The sequence below is a fragment of the Macaca nemestrina genome, chromosome 6, assembly GCF_043159975.1.
Source record: "Macaca nemestrina isolate mMacNem1 chromosome 6, mMacNem.hap1, whole genome shotgun sequence".
NCBI classification, from domain to species: domain Eukaryota; kingdom Metazoa; phylum Chordata; class Mammalia; order Primates; family Cercopithecidae; genus Macaca; species Macaca nemestrina.
In genome coordinates this window covers 26,199,428-26,222,833 of record NC_092130.1, presented here as the reverse complement: position 1 = coordinate 26,222,833, position 23,406 = coordinate 26,199,428, and the positions used below count along the sequence as shown (strand labels likewise).

General features: G+C 45.5%; 1 protein-coding gene across 1 annotated transcript in view; it reads left to right on the top strand.

Annotated features, from left to right (window-relative positions):
• Positions 1-23,406, top strand: part of LOC105482624 (polypeptide N-acetylgalactosaminyltransferase 10) — a 274,728-nt gene that overhangs the window by 18,973 nt on the left and 232,349 nt on the right. The window lies entirely within an intron of this gene.

Genomic DNA, 23,406 nt, shown 5'->3' with positions numbered 1-23,406 from the left:
GAAAGAAAGAAAGAAAGAAAGAAAGAAAGAAAGAAAGAAAGAAAGAAAGAAAGAGAAAGAAAGAAAGAAAGAAAGAAAGAAAGAAAGAAAGAAAGAAAGAAAGAAAGAAAGAAAGAAAGAAAATTGTATTAGGTGGAACAGGAATCTGCCTCTCAGCCACTGCTCTTGGTTCTGCCTGGCAACCTGCTTTCTCAGTCAGAATATTTCTCCAAGAGTTGTTGCTTGTGTGAGAATCACCTGGGGAACTTATTAAAATGCAGATTCCTGGGCCAGATCCCATCCTGGTGAGGCAGAATATCTGATGCAGGGCCCAGGAATCTGCATATCAATGCAGATGCCTAGTCTCTAAGATCTGTAGGGTTGGTGGGCCCCCACAATGAATTGAAAAGGTGTCCACAAGCAGGGCAGGAATGTTCAAAAGGAAGACCAGGGATCCAGAGGACTAAGTTCTCCAACTCGTCAAACTCTACCGAGGATGAGGCTGATTAGGGAAGAAGCCACATTAAATAGAAATAAACTACCAGGAAATCACAAACAACAGCTCTCACTTACTAAGAACCCACCTGCATAGACACAGTACAAAGGGTTTGGCATAATCCCTCTATGTGTAAGCACTACAATAATCATCCCCATTTAACAAAGAAACAGGTTTACAGAGCTGATGTGACTGGCCCAAGAAAGTATATCTAGGATGATCTCTAGTCTTGTCTTGTCCCATATGCCTTAAGATACGCTGTTAATTTACATTGTTAGGGTGAGGAAGGCCACCTTGAGAGAAATGTGGCCTTCTATCTTGCAGCTACCTGTTTAGGAAGAAAAGGAAAAGCAGGGGTTTTTTGTTTGTTTGTTTTGTTTTTTTTTTTAAATGTGATTCAATTTCCAAACTTAATTTTTTCCTTTGGCGTTGTGAGTCTGGGGTCCCAAGATTTTATTTTCCTTTTGTACTGGGAACCCCAGATCTAAGCCTCCTGAGGTCCAGGCTTCTTCCTTTGTTCCAAATGAGCCGATGCAAAGTTGTTTTCATTTGTCATGGGGACCAGTTTTCACCCTCACCTCCAAGAAGAGATCCTACCAGGTGCTCCTGAGGAGTATAGCCAGTCCCCGGGGAAGCAGAGTACCTGGGGTGCCCACTCGGTGGTTTTCGTCCCAAAGAGCAGCGTAGACCCTCAAGAAGCAGTCTTGCTTGTCTAGGCTGTTCACCTCCCTTGATCATTCTCACAGGCCCACCCCAAACATTTGCAGGGCCTGAGCAAGAGTATAGAGGCCCACATATCACCTGTCTGAATGAAGGTAACACACTGTAAATAACACATGTTCTATCTTCCTATTTTGACAAATATTCTTTCATCGTGGCCTGGAAGGGTCAAGTTCAAATTAAAATTTGAAGACACTCCTCCCTAGAATGTGGCAAATGTAGGGAGAACTGGCCCCCAGCCCTGGTTCCTGGCACTGTCTCCTTCTCTTTCCAACCCTGACTCTGCCCCACAGCCTGAAGGCCTCACATGCACACATGTGAATACCGTAGTCTGCACATCCCAGCTTTGACCACATGCCCTGCAAACGGCTGAATCTTGGCCCCCGTCGGGCTGGGCCGAGTCATTTTTGGAAAGCTCTGTCTTGCCCTGCCTGCTCCAGCCATAGCCACTGTCTGGCTATCTCTGCCCTCTGAATCCATTTGCACCAACAGCTAATCATGGGGGCCAAGAGGGGAGAGGACTCAGGATGTTGCAAGTCCTTCAGCCACCTGCATTAGAATGCCACTCAGCCACTTGCGGCCTTGGTCTCAGCCTGGCACCAGGCCTGGCAGTGGGCACTGGAAGGCAGCCCCTCTCCACAGCAAATGAAGCACAGGGAAAGGAAATGAAGTCTTGAGCTGTTACTCTTGCCTGCAAATGAGAGACAGGGAGAATCATATACTTTAGGCAGGGAAGGGGGTGACCTAGATCATGAGATCATATCTACTTCACCATCTCACCTGAAATTTGCCTGTTAAATCTTATAACCTTTAAATTTTAAAAAATATGATGATGCATATCACTTGGGGATGATATCAGCTATAATCCCACAGGTCAGTGATTATTTAAAGTGCAGTCTATGGCCAGGCACGGTGGCTCACGCCTATAATCCCAGCATTTTGGGAGGCCGAGGCGGGCGGATCGCCTGAGGTCGGGAGTTCGAGACCAGCCTGACCAGCATGGAGAAACCCCATTTCTACTAAAAATACAAAATTAACCGGGCATGGTGGCGCATGCCTGTAATCCCAGCCACTCAGGAGTCTGAGGCAGGAGAATTGCCTGAAACCAGGGGGCAGAGTTTGCGGTGAGCCGAGATTGTGCCATTGCACTTCAGCCTGGGCAACAGGAGCGAAACTCTGTCTCAAAACTAAATAAGCGAATAAAAATAAGTAAATAAATAAATAAATCAATTAGTGCAGTCTAAGATCAGCAGCATCAGCATCACCTGTTGTTAGACATGCAAATTCGTGGGATGCAGTCTGACCTACTGAATCAGAGACTCTGGAGGTGGTGCCAGGCACTGATGTTTAACAAGCCCTTCAATGACTCTGATCACAGTGAACTCCAAGAACCACTGATACAGGCAATGCAGTTACTGATTGTTTCAGAGCAGAGTAGCAATTCCACAAGAGTCATGCTCATCAATATGTGCTCATTCAACACTGAGAGCCAAACACTGCATTGGGCCCTGGGGATTCACGATATAGTCTCTGGCCTCAAGTTGCTCATAGTCCAGCAGAGGAGCAGGCTAGTAAACAGATCACTACACTGGGATGCGATGAATGCTACCATAAGCGAAGGGTGCTGTGGGTGGAGGAGTCTCAGATGACTTCCTAGAGGCAGCCCAGTGAAGTGTTCCTGGTGACAAAGTCTCTATCCTTGACCACACTGTAGACAGACTCCTCTGAGCCCTCTTCTTGACTAAGCCTTGACCTGGGCCTCCATCTTGTCTTTGGTCTGCCCAGCCCAGTCTTGGCAAAGAACCCACTAAGTCATTCCTCATCCTTGAGATCTGATTAAATTCCTCATCCCCCACCCTTGGTGTCTAAGCCTCTGACCTGCCTTTAGCAAGAATCTCATTAGGCTAGTTTAGCAAGAATCCCCCTAACCCAGGGTCTCCTCTTAGTGATTTCCCATCTGCTGAGCTCTTACTCTGCTCCTTGCCTGTACATCTCCTGCCATTTTTGTTGTATTGGGAGTTGAGTCCAATCTCTCTCGCCTATTGCAACGCCTCTATTGCAATAGCCCTGAGGAAAGTCTTCCTTACCATTTTATTTTAACGATAAATCTTTAACACTGGACAGGGGAGCAGTGTGCTGAGGCCCAGAAGAAGGAAAGAACAAGGCCCAGCTCAGGCAGGCCATGACTATGGCTCCTATGTGAGAGGCAGAGTGTGAGCAAGGTGGCTGAGGAACAACCGGGGTGGGATGGGCCTGGAGAAGTAAGCTGGAGCTTTGTGAGGTTCTCCGGGAACCTGGGGCTTTCTCCTGAAGGCAGGAGAAGGTTTTAAGCAGAAGAGTGACATGATGAGGGTTTCATCCAAGAAAGATCCTTCTGGTAGACAGCCTCAAGGTGAATAGACTGGAGAGCCCAAGCCTGGAGTCCAAAGAGACGGGGGAGGAGGCTGCTCTCCCCAGGGGAGAAGAGGTAGAAGGTAGGACTGGAGCAGGGAAGGTGGCTGAAGGGAAGTAAACATCTTTGAGATCAATTCAGAGAGTGGGCCACACATCAGAACCACCTAAGGAATTTTTTAGGGAAACACTTGTCTGGGCCCCTATCAGGACTCTGGAATCAGAAACTTGAGCAGCCGTTTAAAAGGCTTCCCGGGTCATTCAGCTGCAGCCAAGGCTGACAGTCACTGATGTCAAAGGTGAAGAGCCAGGGCTCAGTGACATTGTCAGGGGAGGCCAAGAAGGCGAGAGGAAGGAAAGAATGTGTGTGTGGCAGCGGTGGGGTAGGGGGTGCCCCAGGAGTCTGTGTGAGTCATCAGGGAGGCTAGTCACTACATTTTCACAAGGTAAATCACGACCTTGACTGGTCAAGGATAGAAAGCATCATCCCCTCGTTTTTAGATGCAAAAGATATACTGGGTTTTGAGGAGGTTAATGCTCACACAAATGAACAATTCGATTAAAGGGGCTTGATGAACTCCATTCATTCAAGCAATGTTTACTGAGCACCTACTATGTGCTGGGTGCTGTGCTAGGTGCCAGGGATACAGTGGTAAAGAAAATCAGACACATTCCCTGCCCTCATGGGGGTTCCAGTCTAGTGGGTAAGGCCAATTTTCTATAAGTATTGACTTTAATAATTGTAAAATTACAACTGTGCTAAGTGTAAGAAACAGAAAATACTTATAGAACATAATAAGGAATGCGGCCTAGTCTGGAGGTTCTGGAAGTCTTCCCTTAGACGGTGGCACCTGACTCAAGGTGTAAATGCTGAATAAGAATTAGCCAGAAGGGTGGGAGCTAAAAGGGAGGGGAGTGCTACAAGCAGAGGCGTAGCATGCACAAAGAGCCTACGGCAGGAGAAGAAGTGGCCTTCATCATCAAATGGAGTCTTCCTAGGCAGGCAGGGCTCCCCAGCCCATGGGAGAAGGTAGCAGCCCCAGACACCCCTTTTAGAAAGCCCACTTTGGAAGTGGTGCTAATAGGATACCCAAGTTTCCCAGAATGGGCATATGGTCAGAGGCCTGCCTGGAGTTGTTCCCTGGTGGTTTCCCTGCAGGCTGGTGGAACAGGCCCAGGTGTGTGAGCCAAGACAACCTTGCAGCGAGGTCATTCAGCACATCCGCTGGGGGAAGTGCTTCCTGACAGCTGCTCTGAAGCGATTCTCCTTCAATTTTCATTTTATAGCTCAGTGTTCCCTCCTCAGTGGGAGGCTGTATCTCTGAAGAAGTCAGGCTGACATTGCAGGCTGCAATTACCATGCCCTTCGCCTGCCTGAGATTTCCTGGTCATTTCCTACCTTTGGCGCTGTTAAGATGTTTTGCATGTGTTCCATTGCACAGATATTTATCAAGCACCTGCTGTGTGCCCGGCACAGAGGTGGAGACTGCAATGAGCAGAGATAGATATAAAAAAACATCGGGATGGCCTACCACCTTTCAGGTCACCCTACACAACCAATCAACAAATCTGTGTAGAGTAGGAACTAGAAATTGAGATTTAAGTGCATCGACTAAAGCCTCAAAGTTTCCCACAACAGAACTAAATATTGTAACACATCTAGTTAAAATTGGTGCACAGAAGGTGGGGGTTAAGTGAGCTAAATACTCGTCAATCATACCAAGAAGTCAATAGATAATATCTAGCTGATAAATCAAGGAAGAGAGGTCATAAAGCTTTGACAGGAACCACCAGAGTGTGATGATTAAGAACACTCCGGCGGCTGGAGTCAGACACCCTGGCTGAAATTCCACTTCTGTTGTTCACCAGCCATGTGACCTTGAACACATCACCTGCTTCTCCTTAGTTTTCATATCTGTAAAATGGGCACAATAATGATACCTACCTCATAGCGTTGTGGGGAGCACTTAAAGAAATGATGTACACAAAGGCATTGGCACATGACAAGTGCTCCATAAACATTAGCCAAGGCTAAAAGCAGAACCATGGAAAGTCAGCGGTTTCTAGGGAACAGGATACGCAAGGGTGCAGGGGGTGGAAGGCAGATTTTTTTTTATTATAAGCTCTCTTTGTTATTTAATTATATAATCATAGGCATATATCACACTGCCAAAAAAGAATATATACAAATTGGATGACTACTATAGAAAACAGGACAGTAACTGAACTCTTCTGGCCTGAGCAGCTCTTTTCCCGCCTCATTCAAAACTCCTCCCCCTTCCTTGCCCCATCTTCAGCCTCAGTTTTCCACCACCCAACTTTGCTTCCTTACTTTCCATTTGTCTCGTCACCCACTCATAACTGTCCTAAGTAGGGATTGGTGCCCGCGAGTCATTCAGCCCCTGGGCCCGGGAACCTGTTGCAATGCTATTATGAGGCCTAGGCCAAATATCAGGCACATGTCTGGGGTAGATGGTGTTGCATTTGGGCCTGCAGGCTGATGGATCTGCCACAGAGCAAGGGATTCCAGGGGTTCCTGGAAGCACCTACATCCCTCTCCAAGGTGCCTTTGCCTCCTCAGATGAGGAATGCTCACCACACGAAGGTCCTGGGATTCAGATTCAGGGAACCAGGACTCTTCCTGGATGCTGCTGCTGTCAGGTTGTGTGACTGTAGATAAGTCACTTCGCTTTTCTGAGACTCAACTTCCTCCTTCATAAATGAAGAAGTGGTTTGTCCTGAAAGACTTGAAGTCTAATCCTTGCTCCTTTTTCCTCAATCTCTGCCAGTCTAGGAACCTTTAGCTTTTGTCTGGTCTCACAAATGGCGATGTGTGTACAACCCCATTATACAGAGACTCCTCCACCCCTGATGAGACAGTGTATTCTCAATCCACCACTGTTTCCAGATCTGATGATTTTGCCTACCCAGCACCCATCCATCCTTCCTCTGAACACAGGACTCTAATTCTCCTTTGAGACTCATTCTGCCCTACTCTCAGAACTCAAAGACTTAGGTGAGAGTTCACTCCTTGCTCTGGGGGTAAGCAAGTGACCCAGACCCAGCCAATGAAACTCAGAGTGAGATTTTTAGTGAATCCATTGAGAAAGAGAAATTTCCCTGACATTGCTAGCTGTCGGGATAATGTAAACCTGGAGCTGCTGGCAGGTGCCTGTCATCTGGAGAGAGTGGTCTGCCTGAGGGCAAAAATCATGAGTAAGAAGAAGAGTTGAGAGAGAGACACAAAGAGAGAGAGACTGTGGTTTGATGGCATCCTTTGAACACCTGAAGCTCACTGCACTTGAAGTCCCTGGACTTTTCAATTAAGTAAGACAACAAATTTCTGTCATCCTTTTTCTCTTTTTTACTGCCCAAATCTTTTTTGAGCTGGTTTTTTGTCACTTTCTGTCTTTGAACATTGTTTATTTTTAAGAAAGTCTCTCCTATGTCCCTTTTTTTCTTAGCAAATTCCTATGCATCCTTTAGGAGCCTCCCAAACATCACCTTCCTTGTGAGCCTCTACATGTGCGCTTTACCAGAATTATAAGTTCCTTTCTCTGGGCTTTCATAGCAGGCTGTAGTACATTCCTCCAATAAAACCCTTATTGCATTACATCAAGTTTTTTCCATACTCATATGTTTGGATCCCTGTGTTTGAGTGCTTGCTTGTCTTTGAATTCCCAGTGCCTAGATCAGGGGCTGGCACACAGTTCGTGTTTAATGAATGAGGGAATGAATGCATACATAACCCGGATCCTCCTGCTGTGGCATTAACTCTCTTTATGGTTGCTCAGAAGAAATAGAAACCAATTTGTTACTCTGCTCTATGTAGATTAGTCACACTTTAACTAACTACAGGCTGGTGTAATGTATTTACTGAGCTCAGTAAATGCTAAAAACGATTCCAGTTTTAATGCTGAATTGTCAGTGCTTTTATACACTGACCCTCCCCTTGCTACCCATCCCTTTTGTACTTACTCTGGAGGTCACTTGATGCAAGAGACTGGGAGTTAACTTCCACTCAGCTGCCTCTACGAATCTGTAGACCTTTCTCATCTTCACAATGAAGGGTCTGAATTAGATCAGTTGAAATGTCTAAGGGCTCTGGTGACCACTCAGCCCTAGCTTGTTATTTCCGTGCAGGAAAACAGGCCTAGTGTTGCCAGATCTTGCAGTGTGTGTGTGTGTGTGTGTGTGTGTATGTGTGTCTGTGTGTCTGTGTGTGTGCGTGTGCATGTAATTTTTGTAGATCTTGAATTTTTTAAGAGAAACCAGGAGTGTGAATTTTTATATAGAATGCATACTTTAAAAAATATTGTGTGGGCCTAGGCTGTGAAGAACCAGGCATTCTCCTACACTGCTTGTAGGAGTGCAAAACGATAGCTTTACAATTAAAGATGTGTTTATCCCTTAATCCAGCAACTTCCACTTCTAGGAATGTCTCCTGAAGATTTATCTCCACACTACAGAACAAACTGGGCACAGGATTATTCATTATAATGTTATTTTAATATACAAAGATTGAAAACAACTCCAAATGTCCATCCATAGGAGACTGTTTGAACCTGATTCATTCACACTGTGGAATACTGTGCAGCTGAAAAGGAGAATGGGAATGATCTCTCTGTATTTATATGAAGTGATCTCCAGGATCATTTATGTAATAAAAGCAAGATCCAGCCCCATATACAGAGAAGTGTTCTTCAAACGCAAATCCCCTAGCTAAGGATAAGACATTCGCAAAGCCCACAGCATTAGTTTTTTCCCTACCAAGCTGTGCAGATGAGGGCATGGGCTGTGTAGCTCCCACTGAGTGTATGTATATGTGTGTATTTGAATATGCATTCAGTAGGTGGCAGGAACTTCCTACAGGGACAAGCAGCTCAGAGAGCCATTGGCAAAACCAATGTCCCACTAGAAAAACATCCTGGAGGAATTACGCTAGTGTAACTTTGCAGAAAGTGTTGGACCTGGATTCGAAGAGTATTGGCTTCTAATACCAGATCTTCCCCTAACAGCCAACAGGTCCTTTCTTCTTCCTCCCATCTAATGTAGTTGTTATTCATGTGTTCATTTCTACAATGCCTTTTCTACCACTAGACTGTGAGTCCTGGGTGAACACCTGTTTGCTCACCACCGAATCCCTAACATCTGTTACAATGCCTGGCTTGGGGTAGGTACTCAATAAATATCTGTTGAATGCACAAATGAGTCAGTGAGGTGATGTTCATAAAGAACCTAGCATAGTATCCAAGCGTGGTTAAATGTTCAATTAAAGGTAGTAGTTGTTTACTTAATGTTAGGATGATGCTGATTACTAGTTGTTTGACTTTAGACAAATGAAATCCCTGAGCCTTGGGGATATAGTTTGAATGTGTGTCTCCTCAAAATCTCATGTTGAAACATGGCCTCCAGGCTGGACGCGGTGGCTCATGCCTGTAATTCCAGCACTTTGGGAGGCTGAGGCAGGCGGATCACGAGGTCAGGAGATCGAGACCATCTTGACCAACATGGTGAAACCCTGTCTCTACTAAAAATACAAAAAATTAGCTGGGTGTGGTGGTGGGCACCTGTAGTCCCAGCTACTTGAGATGCTGAGGCAGGAGAATCGCTTGAACCCGGAATGCGGAGGTTGCAGTGAATGGAGGAGCCATGGCACTCCAACCTGGTAACACAGCGAGACTCCATCTCAAAAAAAAAAAAAAAAAAAAAGAAAAGAAAAAGAAAAATATAGCCTCCAATGCTGGAGGTGTGCCTAGTGGAAGGTGTTTGGGTCATGGGGGCAGATCTCTCAAGAATGGATTGGTGCCCTCCCCACGGTTATGAATTCACAAGTGCTCTGGCTGTTTAAAGAGCCTGGCTCCTCCTTCCTCCCTCTCTTGCTCCCTCTCTTACCAAGTGACACACCAGCTCCCCTTCCCTTCTACCATGTTTGAAAGCTTTCTGAGGCCTCACTAGGAATGAATGCCAGCACCACACTTCCTGTACAGCCTGCAGAACCCTGAGCCAAAGTAAACCTATTTTCTTCAGATTACCCAGTCTTTGGTATTCTGTTATGGTAACATAAATGAACTAATACATTTGGTTTCCTCATTTGTGTTATGGATACAATAATACCTATCTCCAGGTTTTGCTGCTTAATAAGCTAATAATATATACAGCTCACACACTGAAAGGTTTCATACATAAAAAACCAGTGGTGGAGAGTGACGTCACCAAAATAGTGGAGTAGAAGCAATCTGGCTTGACTCTCTCCCACTGAAAACCAAAATCAAATATCCAGCACCTAGATTATCACCAGCAATATCCCAGAACTCAAATGTGATGATGAGAAATTCCCTGGGGCCACAGAGATGTGAAAAAACCCTGAGCAAATGGTAAGAGATTCAGACTCCTATATCACAACACACCTCCCCCAGTAAGTGGGGGCTGTTAGTAAAGAAAAACAGGGCCAGGTGGAGTGGCTCACACCTGTAATCCCAGCACTTCAGGAGTCTGAGGCAGGTGGATTGCTTGAGCCCAGGAGTTCGAAATGACCCTGGACAACAAAGTGAGACCCTGTCTCTACAAAAAATCAAAAAATTAGCTAGGCATGGTGGCACGCACCTGTAGCCCCAGCTACACAGGCTGAGACAGGGGGATCACTGGAGCCCAGGAGGTCAAGGCTGCAGTGAACCTTGTTCACACCACTGCACTGTCACATGTCATCATCCTGGTGACTGAAGAAGACCCTGCCTCAAAGAAAAAAAAAAAGAATAAATAAATAAATAAATAAATAAATAAACAAACAAACAAAAGAACCAGACAAATCTCTTAACTGATGTTGAAATGACAGAAGTGTTGCATGAAGAGCCTCTCTTGCACCTTCCCCTGTCTTCTAAGATAGGGTAGCTATCCATTCTTCAACGAGTGCTGGTTGAACAGGTACTATGTGCTAGGCACCACACCAGCTGCTAAGAGCAGCATTAAAACAATGAGTAATCAATGGGTATGAGTTTCTTCTGTGGTGATAAAAATGTCCTAAAATTGATAATGTTGATGGTTGCAGGCAGCTGTGAATATATTGAGACATTGACTTGTACACTTTAAATGAGTAAATTAATTGTATGGCATGTGAATTACATCTCAATAAACTGTTATTTAAGAAAAAAAAAGAAAGAAACAATAGACCCGAGTCAACCACATTCTGTCTGTGTGACTTTGAGCAAGTCACCTGACATCTCTGCTTCAGTTTTCTCTTTCGAGAAATAGGAATCATAAAAGAACTACTTCATAGGGTTTCAATGAGGATTAAAGAGATGACATCTGTAAGGTGCTAGCTTAGCACTTGGTATGTAATAAGAGGTCCATAAATGTTAGCTGACATCATCTCATCTTTATTGGTAGATAATGCTAAAATAGGAATATACACAGTAGTATGAGAAAAAATAAGGAAGGAGTTCTTAGCCAAACCGGGTAGGAAAGTGAGGAAGGGATGGAAGAGGAGATGGTATTGAAGCTGAGTAAGAATCCATCAGTACAAGAGAATGTGAAGGGTATTCCCGGAGGAGGAAGCAGCATGAGCAAAGGCATGGGGGTGAGAAATAGCATTATTAAAGTAATGAGCGACTAGCAGTTTTGTATAAAGTGTAAGGCCAGCAACTCGGACTTTACTGTGAGGACAATAAACCTCCAGAGGGAAGCAGCGTGGCAAGTTGGCATCCCAAAATGGTCACTCCAGTGGGGAGGATGAATGTTAGAGAATGCAGAACAGAAGTTGCAGAGGAGTTAGGAGTGAGAGATGCAACAATTCAAGCGAGAGATGATAATGGCTACAACTTGGACTTTGAGACAAGAGTATCAAGTATCAAGGCCAGGGCTCCTTCAGTCATAAGTGACAGAGTCACTCATAACTTCAGGGAAGGCGTAAACCCTAAGGCAGGGGCTTCAGTCCAGTTGGGCATCCCAGAAACAAGAACTGGAACTGGAAAACCAGGAGCCAAGGCAGTTCTCTTTCAGTTTTCTCTCTCAGCATCCCTGCCTGCCACACTTGGGCTGCACTGGCTTCTTTTGACTGAAGCACTTCCTCTGTTACTCCAGGTTTCTGCCTTCCCATATCTCTCCTTGAGTGTGGCCCAAGAGCAATCTCCTCCCTCATGCTACCTGAACTGCCACCTTCAGAGGCCACCACCAGCTGCCTTCTTCCCTCTGTGTCACTGGATTCCAATTTCTGAGACAGCATCTGAATGGCTCAGCTCATCCTTTTGAGCTTGCCTTAGGACAGTTCAGGCAAGTCATAGGTCAAGGAGCAGCCCAGAGATGAGGGTAGAGGCTGTCCACAAAGTAGAAAACGGAGTCATTATAAGTAGCAGGTTTCTGATCAGGGATTCATCTTACAGACACCTGAAATATATCTCCTATAATAGGCCTAGAGGGGAAGGGATACATTTAAAATTTATTAGGCAATAAAACCAGCATTATTAGGTAATTGTTTGAATGTGGGAGGGGAGTTGAACTGGAGGCATGGATGACATCAGGGGTTGGCTCGGGTTACTCCGTGATCTCTCATCTCCACTTTCCCCTGTGTTGGGACTGTTTTCAGGTTCTCAAGAAGCTTTTCCGTTGATTGAGTTAGGGTCTGCAGGAAACGAATGGCACTCTCACACTGGAACATTTGAAGAGAGTTTAATAGGAGGACAATGGGGCAGGGTATAGTGTAACCATGAGGGACGGTGCAGTACCCTGGGGCCAGAAACAGCCTGTGCTGTCCAGCCCTAGACCTGAAGGGTGAGGAAAGGGGCAATTATTGGAATCTAGAAAGGGAGGACTGTTTCAAGAAGCCTGCGCGATGGGAGCCGTGGACTTTAGTGGAGGACACAGACAACCTGAGGCAAAGTTGCAGCAAGGGAACGGCAGAGGAAAGAAATGCTCTGACCTGGCTCTTCTCCCTCCCTCTGAAATCCTGCCCTGGCTCCTCAAGGGCTAAACCCAACCGGAAAACATAGAGCAAGAAAGCCCACTGATGTAGTCTACATTGCCTCCCTGGAGCGGGGAGAAGGTGCGGAGGAGCCAAGGCAAGAGGTCCAATACACGCCTCACGGTGGGGCTCACATCCAGCTCGCAACAATCCGCTGGAAGAAGCCACTCCTTTCTTGATAGCTTCCATACAAAAGCAACGGAATTGAACCTCGATTGTTCAGATTCCGTCCCTGGACCAATCACTGCAGCTGAAGCGGGGTTACTGCTCTGATTGGCTAAGTTCTGAGATGGAGAAGGGTGAATCTTCAAAGAAAATCACGGTGTTGTTAACTAACCAGATAAAAAGAACGAGTGTCCACTACTGCACATAATGGGGCTCCTTGAGAACTTTTGAGAGGAGTTTATCAATCCTGCTGGAGAGATGGATGGGGGTGGAGGAACAGACCAGAGTGCATCCGTGAAGAGGTGAACCCAGTCGTAAGAGATAGAGATATCCCTCTTCAAGCTTCACCTTTTTATTTTATTTTGTTTGTTTGTTTATTTCCTTATTTATTGCGACAGAGTCTCGCTCTGTCGCCCAGGTTGGAGTGCTGTGGTGCGGTCTCAGTTCACACAACGTGTGCCTCGCAGATTCAAGCGATTCTCCTGTCTCAGCCTCCCAAGTAGCTGGGATTACAGGCGTAAGCCACGCTCCCAACCCAGCCTCACCTTTTTAAATAGGGATGAATTAACCATCTGTGGCTCCAGCGCTCACCAGCAAGTTGTTAAACAACAAGTTCAGCCTTCTTGTCAAGAGTGCAGACCCCTCCTTGGCAGTAAAGACCACCAAGCCCTGCTTAATGAATTCGTTCCTTGCTGTTAGACCTAAACGCGACTTCTCTGGACCCACTGAAGTTTGCTGGAGCGTGCCACCTAGTGGAACAATAGAGGACCTACCGCTTGGACAGAAAGAAACCTTAGCAGGGTTTTAGAGCCCTGAGAGCCATGTTGGAGCAGTGGTTCTCTCAAACGTGGCTACAAATTGGAATCATGTAGGGATGGCTGAGTCTGATCCCAGAGATTTTGACTTAATTGGTCTGGGGTGCAGGTTAAGCATCCAGAGCTTTTAATGGTCCACAGGTGATTCTAATGTGTAGCTAAGGTTCTGACTACCGGGTTATAGAGTACCCAGTCCTCTTACTTTACAGAGGTGCCCACAGACTGGAGCCATTCTTCCAAGAGTCTCAAACTCCTAGGAAGCCCCCTTTGGTCCTGCGCCCCACCACCCCTCTATCTGTGTTTTGTATACCTTTTTTTTTTCTTTTGTACACAAATGAAAAGTAATTAAACAGAAAGCACTCTCATTTACCAAGCCCTGATATTTTCATAGCAGTGACAGGAGGAGGATGCCTCCCTATACACATGATATTTGTATCTGATCCTACTGGCTAATGCTCTGTTTGAGATGGGTCCACCCAATGACCTAGTATATTTATTCTTTGTTTGAGATTTGTGGCCTTCTCTGTTTGCTCTTTCAAAACGTGCCTACTTGAGGTACTTTCGATGTCTATTGTCTTGATTCAGTGGAGTTCCTTTATAGTTGACAGGATTGATTTAATTGGCATCTCATTGTGGAAATGACAAAATAGGGTCTGGGAGAAAAAGAGAAAGGCAGACAGGCAGTTCCCATCTAGAGGTCATTTCAAAAAGGTGTTGGGGCTCAGAAAAGAACAACTCAAAATATGGGACTTTTGCATGCTGAGTGCTTTGAACTAAGGAGACTGAAAGGCCTCAGAAATAAGCTTCAGAACTAGAGGAATTAATGTCTTAGACTCCTTCTCTGAAATCTATGTTAACCAGAGAGGAGGAGCTCCTTTTGCAGAAGAGGAAACTAAAAGTCTCAAAGCCCAGGACACCACACACAGACAGACTTTTCACCTGTCCTTTCAACTATTCTTCTGAGGGCTGTTACCTGAGAGACTTTATCTGCATAATAAGACAACCTTTGTTCACAGTGCGATTCCGCCCCTCACCTTTTCATAACTTGTCACCACCTCTTTCAGAGCCCGGAGGAACTTTGTCCCAGGTTATTGTCTGTTCTTCAGGCCCATTCATCTTCCTTAAAAATCATTTACTTTTCTTCTAAAATTGCCTACATCCCCGACTTTATTCTCTCTCATGAAGAGGGTATTTAAGCTTCAACCATCTGGCCCTTCTCTGAGTTTCATATTTTGTGTGGCTCCCATGCAAATGGCACATTAATAAATGTGTAGGTCTTCTCTCCTGTTAGTTTGTCTATTACCAGTTTACTTTGGAGACTTAAAGACTCAAACTTTCAGAAGGGGAGGGAGAAATTCCCTTTACCCCTACGCAGGCATCCTGAAAACGCTTTCTTTGCATTCAAAATAGGAGTTGAAGTGCCACTAGATGCAGAAACTGGATTGAATCCCAAGTGGTGTTCCATGTCTGCCCCTACTTTTCCCATTCTGCCTTGCAGGATTTAGTCACAGAATTTTGAAACTTAAAAAGACCTTAAAGAGCATCTGATTCAACTGCTTTATTTATACAACCATGTTCTGTGTTTGTCTAGACATCTCTCATTCCTGCTACCACATACACTCACAAATCCACACATAATAAACCTGAGGCTCAGAGAATTTCAGTGACCTGAGATCACACAGGAAGCTAGAAACAAAGTCTGGGCTGATTGAGGCTGACCAGGTGCAGGTGGGGAAATTTCAGCTCCAGTAATTTTTTTTCTCTTCCTCTGTATTAGAAGATTGAGCCTTGTTAAACGACCAACCTGGTGGAGATAGAAATTTGGGTCATTGACACTAGTGTTAATGAGTTTTCTGAATACAGATTTTAAAGAGATGGGTGTATGATTATTAATTAATTGACTGATTCATTTATTTCCCATATAGTTGTTGAGCACCTATTTTGGGGTAGGTACTGTTCTAGGTGTTGGGGAAATGCCAGGGAACAAAAACATACATGGCAAGTATGAAAGGAAAACAGACTTTGGGACCCCAAAACCACTAAGCCAAAGGGAAAAGTCAAGCTGGGAACTGCTTAGGGAAAACCTACCTCCCATTCTATTCCCACACAGATAGCATTTCCCTGATGACATATGATGTGGAGTATCTTTTTTTTTTTCTCTGAGATGGAGTCTCACTCTGTCGCCCAGACTGGAGTGCAGTGGCGTGATCTCAGCTCACTGCAATCTCTGCCTCCCATATTCAAGCGATTCTTCTGCCTTGGCCCCCAGGACAGCTGGCATCACAGGTGCATGCCACCACGCCTGGCTGATTTTTGTATTTTCAGTAGAGACGGGGTTTCACCATGTTGGTCAGGCTGGTCTCAAACTCCTGACCTCGTGATTCACCAGCCTTGGCCTCCCAAAGTGCTGAAATTACAGGTGTGAGCCACTGCACCCGATGATGTGGAGTATCTTTTTAATGTGCTTGCTTGTATAAACCAAAAAGTACCTGAGACAAGTCTCAATCAATTTAGGAAGTTTATTTTGCTAAGGTTAGGGATGTGCCCGTCACACAGCCTCATGAAGTCCTGACATGTGGCCAAGGGAAATGCAAATTAAAACAGTGAGATACCACTACGCACCTGTTAGAATGGCCAAAACCCAGAACACTAACAGCACCAAGTGCTGGCAAGGATGTGGAACAATGGAAGCTGCCATTCATTGCTGGTGGGAATGAAAAATGGTACAGTCACTTTGGAAGCCAGTTTTCCAGTTTCTTGAAAAACTAGAAAAACCCTTGCCATATGATCCAGTAATTGAGTTCCTTAGTATTTATCCAAAGGAGTCAAAAATTTATGTCTACACAAAAACCTGCACATGGGTGTTTGCAGCACTTTTATTCATAATTGCCAAAACTCGGAAGAACCAATATATCCTTCAGTAGGTGAATGGGCAAACTGTGTTACATCCAGGCAATGGAATATTATTCAGCACTAAAAAGAAATGAGCTATCAAGCCACAAAAGGACACACAGAAGGACCTTGAATGCATATTGCTAAGTGAGAGAGGCCAATCTGAAAAGGCTACTCCATACTGTGTAATTCCTACTATATGACATTCTGGAAAAGGCAAAACTATGCAGACAGTAAAAAGATCAGTGGTTGCTGGGTTGGGGGTATGCAGGATGAATAAATGGACACAGAGGATTTTTAGGGCAGTAAAACTGAGGCAGGAGAATAAGGCCTGGAGGCAGGGAACCTAAGGACTTTCTAGAACTAAATCCAACTGAAAAACCCCAACTTTCTAAGACCAAGTAAATAACTTTGTAACTCCTGCTATGACAGGAAACATCCTCTTCATTTGCATAGAATGTACACCAAGTAAATAACTTCATAACTTCACTTCAGCCTCTTCATTTATATAGGGTGTACACCAAGTAACCAATGGGAAACCTCTAAAGGGTATTTAAGCCCCAGAAAACCTCTGTAACCAGGTCCTTGAGCTGCTTGCTCAGGCCCCCTCCCACCCTGTGGAGTGTGCTTTTGTTTTAAACAAATCTCTGCTTTTCTTGCTTCATTCTTTCCTTGCCTTGTGCGTTTTGTCCAATTCTTTGTTCAAAACACCAAAAACCTGGACACCCTCCACCAGTAACAAAACTACTCCGTATGATACTATAATAGTGGATATGTCATTGTACATTTGTCCAAACCCGTAGGAGGTACAATACCCAGAGTGAACCCTAATGTAAACCATGGATTCCGAGTGACAATGATAATGTTAATGCAAGTTCATAAATTGTAATACATATAATACTCTGGCGGGGGATGCTGATGATTCCGGAAGCTATGCATGTGTGGCGGCTGGAGTATACGGGAAATCTCTGTACCTTCTACTCAATTTGGCGATGAATCTAAAACTGTTCTAAAAAGTAAAGCCTACTAAAAACAAACAATACCAAAACCAAACACAGTCTGTCTCTGTCCTCATGGGACTTACAGTCCAGTGCGGGAGACAGATATCAAACAATGACCCAGTAACTGTAAACACTGTGACTGTTGAGGAAAGGCATTGCTAAGAGGTTCCATAGCTGGGGAGCTTACTCTGTTTAGGGAGGTCAGTCAGGCTTCTCTGAGAATGTATCATTTGAGCTCGATGATGCCCAAGGAAAGAAGAAGCAAGAAGGCTTTAAATTTGCAGGAGACGCAGAAGTCCAACACTTATAGCATTCTGGGTTTTGCTTGCAGTCAAGCAGACCTCTCTCAGGTCAACCTGGAAATTATATCATTACAGAGTCATCATTATTCTCATTTTTCAGATGAGAAAATTGAGTAGCTAAGGGACTTGGCCAAGGTGAAAGAGAGTTAAACTGACATGCAGACCTGTTGGTCTGCAGACCTCTTGACTTGTTGACCCATTCTACTTTTACATCTTCTCAGCTCAGGGTTGGTCCAGACCAGCCTGAGGGTATAGTTGTGGACAAATGGGGTCAGTAACAAGGGACCCTAAGAGAGCCAAGGTGAAGACACCTAGTAGGAATGCTTTTCATATCCTCATCAGGGAGGTTGAAGGCCTGCGCCTGTCACCTCTCCTCTGGTTGACCCTTCTTGCTGAAGTATGTTCTAGGGGGATACTGAAAGACCTGCTTGTTACTGATGACAAGATGAGAAACCGAAGAGTGAGCAAGAGAATACGCAGCTCATTTAAAAAACAAAACAAAAAAAGTAAAGATGGGAAGACGGGGAAAGAGAGGAGCTTCTCATTCATCAAATGTATGTTTTAAGCCCTTTCTGTGTGTCAGGCACAAATGTTCCAGGATGGAGGAATACAGCAGGCAATGAGCAGACAGGGCCCTCGCCCCATGCAGCTGATATTCTATTTGGGAGAGCCCAATAATAAACAAGAAAATAAACACACAAATGAGACTATGGCAAAGAGGGATATGTATGCACCGTGAAGAAAACATGGCAGGATGTAAAGTATGGGAGAGAGTGCCTAGGTAGTTAAGGAAGGTCGTAGTTAAGGAAGGTCTCTGTGAAGAGGTGATATGTAGTCTGGGACCTGAAGGGTGAGAGGGAACCAACAGTGGAACAAGATCTGAGGAAACAGCTGGCAGAGACAAGAGCTAATGCAAAGGTCTTGGGGCTGGAATGGGCAGAAGGCCTTCAAGGACCAGGAAGAAAGACAGAGTGGCTGCTTTGGAACGAATGAGGAGAGTAACAGGAGATAAGAGCAGAGAGGCACAGGCCAAAGCAGAAGGTTTTGCCTGACAGCTGAAATTCTGTTCATCCCTCTCAATGTTCCTGTGTTGTTGAGCTTTTATTTCACCCAGCCACTAGTGCTTACATTAGACCAGGGTCTGCGCGGTAAGCCCTTTACGCACATTATCTTATTTAATGCCCACAATAGGCCTAGAGGGCTCAGTCTGAAAGTAACATTTTTTGTTCAATTTCAATCAATGACCAGATCAGTTCTCCCAGGAAACCAGCCAGGGCTAATAGACTGCCTATGTCTCAAATGGTATTGTCTCAGTGAGTGGAATAAAACTCCAGGAGCCTGCCCCCTGCCTGGCACATCCCATATTATAGAAAGTGATCAAAGAGTCCCTGGATTAAAGCTGGGTTCTTGGGCTAGAGTCCCCATTGGGGCCAGACTGGGCTGGCATGCAGCTTTGATCAACAAGTGACATGAGAAAAAGCACAAATCCAATTTTGTGCAGAATATTCGAAAGGAGCTAGAAGAGGGGATGGGAAGGAGAGAGATGCTTCTTCCCTCCTGTACTTGATCTCCACTGCTATACAGCACTTCACTTAACAGGTGCTTATTGAGCACCTACTGTGTGCCAGACCTGGGAAAGGCCACAGCTTAGTTTGTGTGGCTGGGTGGGAATATGAGCTGAAATCCACACACCTTGGCTCTGCTCTGGCTGCTTTAGCATAAGGAGAGGGGGCATCCTTTCTGTAAGTTCTTCCACCTGGAAGGAGCACCAGTTTTCTGATTCACAATGAAGGGAAATACAATTGCGCATGGCTTAGCAATGGGGATATACTCTGTGAAATGTGTCATTAGGTGATTTCTCATACAGGACATCATAAAGCATACTTGCACAAACTTAGATAGGATAGCCTACTACACACCTAGGCTACAGAGTATAGCCTATTACTCCCAGGCTACAAACCCGTACAGCATGTTTCTGTCCTGAATACTGTAGGCAATTGTAACACAATGGTATTTGTGTATTTAAGCATAACTAAACATAGAAAAGGTACAGTAAAAATAGAGTATTGTAGTCTTATGGGAACACCATCGTGTATATACAGTTCGTTGTTGACTGAAATGTTGTCGAACAGTGCATGCCTTTATGTGCGGACAGAGGCAGGGGACACCGTAGAAGGCAAATAAATACAAAGTTCCTGTCTGTTTGGAACTCACATTCTAGAGAGGGAGACCAAAAATGATACCTGCTCTGAAGAAATATCAAGCAAATGGAGATGATGGTGGTGCTAGTTGATATCTTAGATCAGATGGTCAGGGAAGCTCTCTCTGAGGCAGGACCTCTGATCTGCTTCCTGAGAGAAAGCAGAGAGAGAATGATGCAAAGCTGTAGAGGAAGAGGTTTCTAGACAAGGGCACAGTAAACTTGCAAAGGCCTTGAGGGAATCACCAATTTGGTATATATTGAGGAGTATAGCAAGACCAGTGTAACTAGAAGAGAAGGAAAGAAGGCAAAAATTAGAAGCTGGGTCAAAGAATGTAGGGTAAGGATTCTCATAGATTGTGGGTTGTTTTTTGTTTATTTGTTTTGAAAGACTTGGTCTTGCTTTGTTACCCAGGCTGGAGTGCAATTGTGTGATCATAGCTCACTGCAGCCTGAACTCCTGGGCTCAATCCTCTCACCTCAGCCTCCAGAGTAGATAGGACTACAGACACATGCCACCATGCCTGGCTTCATAGACATATTCTAACACGAAGAGAAGCCATAGGTAAGTCCCAGCAGCAGAATTAGCCTTGTGTTTGTAAAAAGAACATTCTAACTGCTCTGTTACCAGCATTGTGCTCAGTGCTATAGCAGCACATAAAAGTTTTTGCAACATTATCTAATTACATAAACACTGTGCATCCACTGCAGTATAAAAGACATAGGGCTATTCATAGCAACATTATTCACAGTAGCCAAAAGGTAGAAACAACCCAAATGTCCATCTATGGATGAATGAATAAACAAAACATGGCATACATACAATGGAACAGTATTCAATCTTGAAAAAAGGAATGGAATTTGGCTGAGCATAGTGGCTGACACCTGTAATCCCAGCACTTTGGGAGGCCAAGGTGGGAGGATCATTTCAGGCCAGAAGTTCGAGACCAGCCTGGGAAACATAGCTAGACCCAGTCTCTACAAAATATTTTTTAAAAATTAGCTGGGTGTGGTGGCATGGGCCTGTAGTCCTAGCTACTTCGGAGGCTGAGGTGGGAGGGTGGCTTCAGCCCAGGAGTTTGAGGCTGCAACCCGCTATGATCCTATGACTGCACCAGTGACCACACCACTGCACACCTGCCTGGGCAACAGAGTAAGACAATGTCAAAAAAAAAAAAAAAAACAGGAATGAAACTCAGACACATGTAACAACATAGGTGAATCTGAAAAATACTATGAGTGAAATAAACCAGAAACAAAAGAACTAATATGATATGATTCCACTTACATGAGGTACCCAGAACAGTCAAATTCAAAAAGGATAAAGCAGAATGGTGGGTGGTTGCCAGCAGTTGTGGGGAGAGGGGAATAGGGAGTTAGTGTTTAATGGATACAGAGTTTCAGATGACCAGTTCTGGAGATAGATAGCCATGATGGCTGCACAACAATGTGCATTTACATAATGCCGCTGAATTGTATACTTTAAAATAGTTCAAATGATCAGTTTTATGTATATTTATCACAAAAAAAATGTGTTTTAAAAAAGACATAGAGTTAGGAACTAGAAATAGAAAAATGGCCATTCTAGGCAGAGGTAACACCAGGTGCAAAGGTCCTCAGGCAGGACTGTGCCTACCTGAGGCATGCTGTGAGGAACAGCAAGGAGGCCAATGTCACCGGGGCACAATAAGGACAGTAAGGAGTGAGGGCTGATCATATATGGGCTTGTAGGATCCTGTACTTTCTTAGGAACCTAATGGGAGGTGGGAAGCCACCGGAGGGATTTGAGCAGAGGGGCGATACAATCTAACCTTGGATAAAACAAGATCATTCTGGCTGCCACATTCTTTTTTTGTTTGTTTTTGTTTTTTGAGACAGAGTCTCGCTCTGTCGCCAGGCTGGAGTACAGTGGTACGATCTCGGCTCACTGCAACCTCCGCTTCCTGGGTTCAAGCGATTCTCCTGCCTCAGCCTCCCAAGTAGCTGGGATTACAGGCACCTGCCACCACGCCCAGCTAATTTTTGTATTTTTAGTAGAGACGGGGTTTCACCATGTTGGCCGGGATGGTCTCGATCTCTTGACCTCGTGATCTGCCCGCCTTGGCCTCCCAAAGTGCTGGGATTACATGCATTTTTAAATCTGAGTCTCATTCGCCAATGGGTATAAGAAAAGTATGTACCTCACAGGGTAACTTTGAGCATTTAAAGAGGTAATGCATGTCAAGGGTTTAACATGGTGCGGGACATAGAGTAAGCACTCAATAAACGGTAAGCATTATTGTGATGGAAATCGGAAGAAAGACAACAGTTCCCTGAGGAGGAGTTTTAGAAGACTTCGTGGAGGAGATGGCAGTTCAACTAGACACGGAAGAATGAACAAGATTTCCACCGACCTAGAGGAGGGGGTTCTATGGGTAGAAGGAGCTGCGTGGTCAACACAAGAAGGAAAACACAAAGCCTACAACAGGCTGAGCGAAGCTCAGGGCAGGGCAGGGCAGGGCAGGGCAGGAGACAGAACGTTTGATCAGCCCTAGCAGGTCACAGGCAAGGAGCATGGTGGACTCCAGAGCCGAGGTGATGGAAGCTTTGAAGGTTTTGCTGCAAAAATCAAGAACTTAGCTGTGATGTCAGAAAACTGAATCCCCATCGCTCAGCCTGGAGCTGGAAGAACTGGGAGGCAAGAGTTGTCAGAACGCTGGTCAAGGACTGGGGGCAGCTAAGCACGAGGGTCAGCGGCTGAGCTAGAGAAGCAGAGAATCAAAAGGACGAATGTGGGGGTGGCAGAGTGGAATGCAGCCAAGGGGGTGCTCCGTTCCTCCGCATCAGGGAGGAAGCAGCTAAGTGACCAGTGTCGAGCGCCCCCGAGCAGGAGCCGCTGGCTGGCATCACCGTCGGAGTCCAGCTCCGTGGCCCTCCGCATCGCCCAGAAGCCCGACTCCTCTGTCAAAGCCCTCGCCACAGTTACAGACACATTGCCTGGTCTAGTGAAATTACGTGTTTCATGTTTCAGCTCCCAGATATCAGGGCTCAGGTCTGTTTTCATTTCATCCCAGAGCCTGGCACAGTGTTTGGCACATAGTAGGCGCTCGCCAACGGTTCGCTGAGAGCTTTCCGGGAAGGGCTCAGTGCGCTGAGGGTCCAAAAGCACGCGTGAGAATGCAGGGCATTCTAACTCCAAGTGGGTTGGACTTGCGTGAGGAAAGGTGCTGCAGAGAAGCTACTGTCACCTACCCGCCGGTTTGCAGGATCTACAGACAGGCGGCGGGCGGGCACAGCTCCCCACAGTTTGCAGAGGGCGTTCACAACTAACGCCAGGGGCCTCCTAGAGGAAGAAAACCAGGGCCCGCCCGCGGAACAGTGAGCGTGGAGCACGGCCGTGGCCTCGTTTTATGGCCCGGAACACCGAGTCCCCCGGGTCAAAATAGGTCCGCAGGTCCTGGGGGCCGAGCCTAGGTGGGCTGGAAGTGACAGTCCCGGGGGCTGCAGGCG